Source organism: Trichosurus vulpecula, chromosome 2 (genome assembly GCF_011100635.1).
Source record: "Trichosurus vulpecula isolate mTriVul1 chromosome 2, mTriVul1.pri, whole genome shotgun sequence".
Taxonomy (NCBI): Eukaryota; Metazoa; Chordata; class Mammalia; order Diprotodontia; family Phalangeridae; genus Trichosurus; species Trichosurus vulpecula.
In genome coordinates, this window is record NC_050574.1 from 308838777 (window position 1) to 308848725 (window position 9949).

The 9949-nt window shown below is 36.3% G+C and overlaps 1 pseudogene; it reads left to right on the forward strand.

Annotated features, from left to right (window-relative positions):
• LOC118837075 overlaps positions 1–7351 on the forward strand; it is a 59067-nt pseudogene extending 51716 nt beyond the window's left edge.
• Positions 7352–9949: the final 2598 nt, after the last annotated feature.

Genomic DNA, 9949 nt, shown 5'->3' on the forward strand with positions numbered 1-9949 from the left:
ATAAGAATTGATTTATGCTGATTCATGCATCTTTACCCAATAGACATCTCCACCTGAATTTCTTAGAGTGTTCTCAGATAACGGCCCAACTAGAACATATTTTCACCACTAGATCTGACCTTTCTCCATACCATATTGTCTTTTGTTAGGGTACCACCATCCTTTCAGTCAATCAGGTCAGCAGTCTCAGGGTTATTTAGGATTGCTCCTTGTTGCTCCCAAACTCCTCATATTCAATCATTTTCCATGTTATATTTATTTTTTTGTCTTCATGATATAGTTAGCATTCATCACGATCCCCTCCCTTTTAATAATATAGTCAACACTCCAACTCTAGCCTTATCTATTAATTAGTTTTTTGTAAAAGCCTCCTAATTATTTTTCTTTCTTCCAGACACTTCTAGCTCTGACACATCTTTCTTGCAGTTTCCAAAATAATATTTCTAAAGGTCGTAAATCAACAAGATGGTGGCTTAGGCTAACTCAAAATTATCAGTGACTAACTTTACTACTATGTGGGTCAATGACTGCTAATATTTTTGTCCTGGGACATCCCCTCACCAACTGCTTTTATTAATGTGTGCCTTCTCCTATCTATTTTCCTGTTCTCCCCTTGAAAGAAGCATACTTCAGCTATGTCTTTTTAAGACTTTAATATTATTTTTGCTTAAGAAAAAGAAAGATAATTTCACACCTTTTATTATACCGTGAGACCTCTTAAGACATCACAAAAGCTATGCTAGGAGGTGAAAGAGAAGGAGACAGAACTCTTGATATGAAATGTAAATGATGCAAGCAACGCAGCCCATCAGACAACTGTCTGAGGAGCACAATATTTGGAAAATCAAGAGCTCTTACTTGAATGCTCTTTGGCTGTACATTTTTGACTACCATTAAGGTCAAAACAACAGTTAATCTACATAAGTATGTCTTCATTTGTGTTTAAATGTGACCACCTAGAAATTAATCTTCTGTAACAACAATGTTGCTAGCAGCTGCTGTGGAGGTGAAAGATAAACAACAAGAACACATAGGAGGGCTGCTAGCACAGGTCCTTTGATCTGCTTTTCTAAGGAAAGCAACTTTAAGGAGTAAACAGTCTTACTTTAATTAACATACATATACCATTCACTTAGTTCAGGGGGAAAAGCCAGCACCCTGAACTTCAGAGCAAATACAAATTGAAATTACAAACAGATCAACAGACAGGCTTTTATGTGTCTGACCAAATCATGATATATACATATTTACCAGAGAGAAGCACCAACATCTGGGTTTTCAAAGCTGGGGGGACTGCTTCAACAGGTATCCAGAGTCTTATCACCAACATTCTTTCAATGAGTGTGCCCCCAAAGGCAAAACACTAACCTCTGAGTTTATATATAATTCTTCAGGGTCAAAGGGCATCACAACCATGCTACTCAAACCCATGTAAACTAGGCCTTCCCTCAACACCAGCAGGTCATCAAAGACTCCTGATTCAATCAAAGATTCCTTAGTGCTGAGAAGCACTCCAAAAAAAGACAACAAAAGTCCACTTTGCTTGCCATTACATTGGAAAAGGAAAATTCATCAAAGGTACTTGATTACCTCAGCATTCCAAAAGAGAAACAGTAAAAAAAAAAAATTCCCACCCTAATTACTATAACATCTTTCTTCTGCCCTTGGCTGAAGTTAGGTCACCGTGCATTCAAGTTTAGGTATGTGTCAAAAGGTGTTGGAATCCTCCCTAGAGAAAGTTTTTCTTCTTCAGATAGATTTATTCCACTCCCATGGAAAGCTTTTCAAGTAGGTAAAAACAGAATCAACAACACAATGGGATATAACCAGTAGAGCATCCACAGTCATGTGGAATGGAGGATTTCTTTTTTTCAAGACCATGCTCAGAGTGCTGACCAACATATATGAGTTGATCATCCTCCCAGATTCTTTTGAAGACAGTCAGCCTCTTGAATTTCTTCTGCAGTTTGTGGCTCATGTGTATTCAGGAAAACACCAGGGCGAGATGTTATGCAAGCTAGCTAAAATGTTATTCCTTTCTGGAAGTACACATATTCAGACTACATGGAAATGAGTAGGATATGCCTAATAATTTATATAATGTATAAAATAACTTACATAAATACTAATATGTTAGGACATGCTCAATGTTTTTTTTTTTTCTTCCTGCCCTCAACCCTATCTCTCTAAACAGAGAACAACCTTTCTGAAAGAATCTTATCTTTTTTTTCTATTGATATAGTCTAGGAACTTGAGTCATGTTTCCCTCAGTTTCTGCATCTGAAATCAAAAGCAAAATCAAGTGTGATCATAAAGTTAGAATATGTGTCCAGATATTAAGTAATTGAAATGGCTGCCTGAATGCAATCATCTAGCCAAGAAACAAATAGAAATAGGATAAATAAGCTATTTCTTTAACTGAATTAAAGCTTAATTTTCCCTAAAAAAATTAACCCAAAACAAAACTATGACCATTTTTAATTTTTTCATTAAAACTGATTTTTAAGCCAATTTCCTTTTTATAAAAAAGAGGGAAAAACAAATATTAAATTGTTCTATTGCTCCTACATCGTATTAGCATGACCTTGATGAGTACTGAGAAAGAAAATCAAAAACAAATATGTGCTTAACAGATCTGACACCGGTTGAATAATAGTGCTCTTGTATCACAGGGCTATGGTGAGAAACTGTTGTGGCTATTTTTGTATTGATTTTCATGTTGAAATGTTCTTTCAGGCAACTTACACTTAGAAATAGTGGTCTAAAGTCAATTTTATGTGTCCAAGTGATCTTGGGATGGTAATCTTGATGGGGACATTGGGAACCCCGATACTTCCATCATCTGATTTTACATTTTGAAAAAAATCCAATAAACATCACCTGTGCAAGATATGGGGAGGGGGTGATGACTGAAGGAAAAAAAAAACTGAGTACTGCAGTGAATTCTAAGCTCAATACATTAACAGTACGTGTGGCCACCAAAAAATCACTTCATCTTAGACTTCATTGAGAAAATATTAGATATTTAATAAGGTCAAATTATTATTCATAGTCTACAATGCCTGAGTAATTTAGCAAAAAAGAACACTTCTGGCTTTCTATGTGACATATTAAAGATGTTAAGAAAAATGGAAAGAATATTGTAGCCTTAGGTATTGCATACTTGTTGATTATGAAAAATCATTTAATTTGGTGAAAATGATGGCAAGTTTAAACACATTGCGTGACAGTGGAGTAGACCCTCCACATGTCAACATCTTTGAAGTGATATAAAATAGATGTAAAACCGAGCACTTGGTGGAGCCAAGATGAACCAACATCTCTTGAGGAGTCCAGCAAAGGGATGTAATTTCCCCAAAATTATTTCTAGCACTTTGAAAAAAAAAACAGAATCAGTGTTGGGTGAAATCACCTCACTGATTTGTTTGATTATGGCTATATTTTGTTTGTAATTAAGATTTTCCAGGACCAAGAAAGTCAAAAGTGTCTGGAAAAGTTATATTTTATGCTAATTGCCTCAGGAATAAATGCTCACAAAATATATGTGGCTATTCACTGAAACATACTCTAAGCCAGAGCTGTCCAAAATATGGTCCACAGTGCGATTCTATGCAGCCTGCTTCTGGGTTTTAATTTTCATGAGCGAAAAAATAAAATAATAATTTGCATGGAATGCCTATTAGAATTTTAATTCCATCACTAATAAATAATCTTGTTGATGTTAATTTTCTTTGGTGGTTTTAAGCAGTATTACAGACGGAACATATCTCATGGAATTTTCAATCGATCTGTGGGATGCGTTCTGTCTGTATGATGCAGACTAGTTAGTATGCACCTAGCTTTATACTGTTGTGTTGTTGCTTTGTTGTTTTGTTTTTGCTTTCATGCTTCACGCTTTCACCTGTCATATTGATGATGCACATTCCCCCACTTTCTATTAGTGTAGTGTATTTTTTATTGTGGGTGCAGCCCTCGAATAATTATTTTACTTTAATGCAGCCCTAAGATAACCTAAGTTTGGACAACCCTGCTCTGAGACATGATGCACAGAGATGGTTTAGAGATCAAAAGATATTGTTGGATACTTGAATGGGTTACCAATTTCAGCAAAATGATAATATGGGCAAAAAATAGACTAGAAAGAGACAAAATGGCTAGATGAACTTAAACTGCCTCCATACAAGGAAAAACAAAAGATGAAGAGGAACCCATGAAAATCTAGAAAGAAAAGTTTACATCTCTAGTATTATCCATGGTGTGTATGAATTGGAATGTAGAGTACTAATGAAGAGTAAAAGTTTGTAGTCATTCATCCATTACTTCAATAAGCATCTGTTAGTCACTCTGAAAAGGCACTGAGAATAAAAAGATAAAAATGAAGCGATCCTTGACCATCGATTGCCCCTTACATCCAAACTGAAACACATCTAGTCAGCAGGGAAGGGTATGGCAACTCATGTGTTCTTAAGAAATCCCCCAACTTGGAGGCGTTCAATTCCACATAGGATTTTTTAATTCTTTTGGTGACCAGTAAGCTGTATCAAAGGAAGCAGGATTCAATTAAGCCCCGGGTTCAGCTTTGTTGCCTTTCAGAGTAAATGAATACTTATGGTGAAATACCATGCTGACACAGGTACAAAGAATTGCTTCGCTGCCATGTTTGTTAAGTGTTATCTTCTTCAGCAAACCCAAAAGACAAAAATCTGTAATTATATAAAAGATGAATTATGGGAAGATTGTTTTCTTAATAAAATAGTTAATCACTTTACAGAGGGATGTCTTATAGGATTCTACTAATAAAGCCTTCCTTATTATTTAAAATAAATTTAGAAAAACAAGTCAAATTTGTATTTAACAATAAAATATATTTATATTACTTTTAAAGAAAAACTGAGAGCTATTTAGGGCTTTTTTCAGCCTAGGCTTCTAGAGCTCAAGGACAATCACATTCTATCAGTAGTTCTGCTAGACTTGTGATCAAATAAAGTGAATAGCTGAACTGAAAGGAAAAGAAACTTATTAGTGCCCTAAGGGACAATGACTTCTGGAAGCAGCTCCATCACCCTCCCATCCCCTTACTAGTGTACAGATTTGGTTGACATAGCTTTTCAAACATGCTTTGAGCACATGGCCAATGAGCACAATGGATTATACTTCTACCATACAAAGAAAGATGACTATTTAACTTCTTGTAATGGGAGGCTCAACAGCTTCTTGTATAACCAGCTTGCTTGACCTGGCTGTAATGTGGCTGGAAAATGTCATCCAAAAAGTTGTCGTTTTAGTCATATATTTAGTCATATGTTTCTAAAATAGTGTATCTTTACCTAAAGAGTCAGGAAAACTTGGATTCATGTCTTGGCCCTGACTTATATTGGCTGTGTGACCATGGATGTGTCATTTTACTCAAACCCTCAGTTACTCCTTCCATCTATTTAAGAGTACTGAGTTTCTATGAGTTGCTAATTTGCATTGGACATAATTAAAATGGGAAGATCAATGAGAGCATGCTTTCTGAAAAAGAGAGGAATCATGACCTCTTAACCAGAATGCATTATTTTTAATAATAAAATATATTTGCATTACTTTCAAAGAAAAATTGAGAGCTATTTGGGGTTTTTCAGCCTAGGTTTCTAAAGCCAAAGGACATTGGAAAAAAATTATACATTTTACATTGGAAAAGCAAACTGGACTCTGAATTAGTAGGCCCAAGGAGTAGTTCCAGTTCTGCCATTAACTACTTCTATAGTCTTGAGAGAGTTATTTGATATCAGCAAGCCTTAGTTATTATTGCATCTATAGAAAGAAAAGTTTTGATTAAATTATCAATAGCTAAACAATCCATTAGTGAGACCCATTAGAATGGCAAGGATTATAAAAAAATAAAAGAAAATGACAAATATACCAGCTATAGAATAGTCACATTAATGCCCTGTTGATGGACCTGTCAATGGGTACAACTATTTTGGAAAGCTTTCTGGAATCACACACAAAGAATTACTAAAGTAGTGCATGTTCTTTGACTCAGCTACACTAGCTCTAGGCCTATGCCAAAAAGAGATTTTGAAAAGAGGAAAATAGTCCTATGTATAGAAAATATCTATACGAAGCTCTCATCGTCATGGCAGAAAGTTGAAAAATAAAGGGATGCCCATCAGTTGGGAGTGGCTGAACAACATGTGGTATATGACTAAAATGCAAAACTATTACATTGTAACAAATGGAACAGATGATTTCATGGAGATATGGAAAGACTTATATGAGCTGATGCAAAATGAAAAAAAGAAGAACCAAAAAATTAGTTCTATCATGTCAATATTACAAAAATGAACAATTTTGAGGACTTTTATAGATGAAAAATAAAATCAGCAGAAACGGGAGAGTAATTTATACAACAGCAAAAGTAATTTAAAGACAGCAAACTTTGAAAAATATAAAAACTATGATCAATGGTGCTATCCACTTCTTGACCAAAAAGTGATGGATTCAGGGTGCAGAATCAAACACACACACACACACACACACACACACACAGGCACTTATACACACACACACACACACACAGGTACTTATACACACACACACTGCCAAATAAGTGATTTACTTTTGCTTGATTATGCATATGTTACCAGGATTTTTTTCTTTTTCTTTTTTTTTCCAATTAGAAGGAAATGAAAAAAAGATATCTTTTTTTTTGGTTTTAATGATTCTCTTCAGTGACGGGTTCGGACCTGCTACTGGGCACCCGCTGCTGGGCCCGCCTCCTGCAGCTGCTTAGGCCCAGCACCGGATGGTGCAGGCCTGGCACGAGGCCCAGGCCTCGCTTGGGCCGCGGGAGTGCGCGAGCTCCGGAGTGGTTCGCGGTGAGACAAGGCTGACGCCCCAGCGAAGCGAGCTGCCGCAGGTCACACCGAACCCAAATTTGACATGGACCTGCTGGTGTCACTCTTGAGGTAAGAAAATGCAAAAGATGTTTGTGTGATCCAGATTTCTCCAGAACTGAAATATACGGATGACTTTGTGGTTGTGAGTGGAACCTCCCCGAGACACTTAGAGGCTGTGGCCCAGTACATAGTGAAGATGCACAAGTTCCAGAGTGATGCTTTCGTTCGGATTGAAGGGAAGGATACGGGTGATTGGCTGTGTGGATTTTGGCAGCATGGTGATTCATTTGATGCTTTCAGAGACCCAAGAAACCTACGAATTGGAAAAGTCATGGACTTTGGGCACTTAGGATAATCAGTTCTCTCAGATTGCACCAGAGTCACTGCCTGAAGACTGCATCCTTGGATTTCCACCAGAAGAGGAGCCTTCGGCATGTTCTCCATTATAGGCAGAGAGAATAAAGTAAGAGCTTTGAAGCAACTAGAATCGGGCAATGCTACTATGGGGTTTTCTGTTTGAATTTGCAGTGAATTAATCCACAGGGCGGCTTCTAAGTCCTGTCTGAAGGCTCTGATGGCTGCTGCTCAGGGCCAAGCACACTCTCACATGCTCTTGGTGTGGAAAACTCATGGAAAACGTTGAAAGCTTTGGAAACTGGGCAGTGGCAACACTTTAGGGACTGGCTGGCTGGACCTTTCAGACAAGTGACCTCAAACAAGAAGCACTGCCTACAGCCAGGAGGGACATCTTCCGACTTCACTGGAGACAGGTGATTTATGCATCTAACCAAACTTGCTTCAACATTTCTCCTGGTCCCTAATCAGTCTTGTGCAGTCGTTGGCCCGACTTGGAGAAGTCGCTTCTTGTATCATTTAAAGAACTCTCTTTTCAGCTTACAGGTTTAGCACAGGGCAGAAATGTCCTTTCGTTTAAGATCTGACTTCCCTGGGGGTCATCTACACTGAGTCTTCATGTTTATTTTTATTTATGGGGAGAGAAGAAAACTTTCATGTGAAAAATAGGCAGCTCAGCTTAGGGACTCTCTAGATTTGATATTGACACAATATGAAATTTAAAAAATTAACTAAAAAAATAATTCTATTAGTCTGAATCTAGCTAGTTATAGGAATGAGTTTTCTAGAATTGTGGACTCAACAAATCAGAATTCTAACCACAAGGGACTAGAGTAATGTGTTGTTTAGCTTGTCAATTAAAGAAAAGACTCTTCAATACTATTTAGTAAACAAACAACCAATCAATTAACAAATATTTGCCCAACAGTTACTCCGTCCAATGTACTGTATGATTCTAGATACTACATAAATGGTAGAAAGCAATGTGGACTTAGAAAGAGACCTTAGAAATCAACTAGTCAAATTCCATCCAACCTGGGAATTCCCTACATCCTTGACAAAGAATCATGCAGCATCTAATTGGATACTTTTGCGGGGGGGGGGGGGGGGGAACTCTCTACCTCCTTAAGCAATCTATTCAATTAATGAAGAGTTCTTTTTTTTAAGCAAGTTTCTTTTATTTTCCAAGTACCTATCCCTCCTTTCCACTCTTTCCCGCTCCCTGAGAAGGCAATCCATTTCATGTAGATTATATATGTGTAGTGATGCAAAATATATTTCCATATTGGTCATTTCTTTGAAAGAAAACATAGTAAAAAAAGAAAAAAAGCTAAAAACAAAAGTACACTTTGATTTGCATTCTGACTCCACGTGGGTAGCATTTTTTTATCATAGGATCTTCAAAATTGTCTTGGATCATTTTATTGCTGACAATAGCTAAATTATTTATAGTTGACCATCATACAATATTGCTGTTACTGTGTATAATTTTCTTCTAGTTCTGCTCACTTTACTTCATATCACTTCACATATGTCTTTCCAGATTTTTCTGAAAGCATCCTGTTTTGCATTTCTTAAAGCACAATTGTATTCCATTATAATCATATAGCACAATTTGATTAGCCATTCCCCAATTGATGAACATCTCATCAGTTCCTAATTCTTTGCAATAACAAAAGGAGCTGCTGTAAATATTTTTGTACATGGTCTTTTTTTCCTTTTTCTTTGATCTTTTTTGTATTTAGTAGTGGTATTTCTGGGTCTAGGGGTATGCACAGATTTTGGACGTAGTTCCAAATTGCTCTATGGTTGGATCAGTTCACAACTCCACCCACAGTGCATCAGTGCCTCAATTTTCCTACATGCCCTCCAAAATTTATCATTTTTCTTTCTGACATTTTAGTCAATCTGATAGGTATGAGGTAGTACCTCAAAGTTGTTTTAATTTTCAGTTCTCTAACCAATTCAGACTTGGAGCATTTTTTTATATGATTGTAGATAGCTTTGATGTCTTTTTCTGAAAACTGTCTGTCATATACTTTGACCATTTATCAACTGGAGAATGACTTGTGTTCTTATAAATTTGACTCAGTTTTCTATATATTTGAGAAATGAGGCCTTTATAAGAGAAACTTGCTACAATCTCCCCCCATCCAGTTTTCTTTTTTTCTTCTAATTTTAGCCACATTGGTTTTGTTTGTGCAAAAGTGTTTTTTTCATGTAATTTTTCAGATAATTAAAATGACCCTTTTTACATCCTATGATGCTCTCTCTTTTTTAAATCATAAACTCTTCCCTTATCTATAGAGATAACAGGTACATTTTTCCAGGCTCCCATAATTTGCTTATGATATTACCCTTTATGTTTAAACCATGTACTCATTTGACCTTATCTTGATATATAGTGTGAGATTTTGGTCTAGATCTAGCTTCTACTAAACTACTTTCCAGTTTTTGCAGCAAGAAGTTCTAATCATTAAAGAGTTTTGTAAACTAAGTCAAAATCCGCCTTCTACTATTTTGACATACTAGCTCTAGGTCTATTTAAATATACATATACATATGTATACATATGTATGTGTATACATATATATAATATATATATATATATGTTTTTGCACCCTTTACCTACTACAGTGGTAAATTTCCCCTTTTTTCTGTTTTGTGAGCCATACAAAGTTTATTACCCTAACTGCATGACAGTCCTGCCA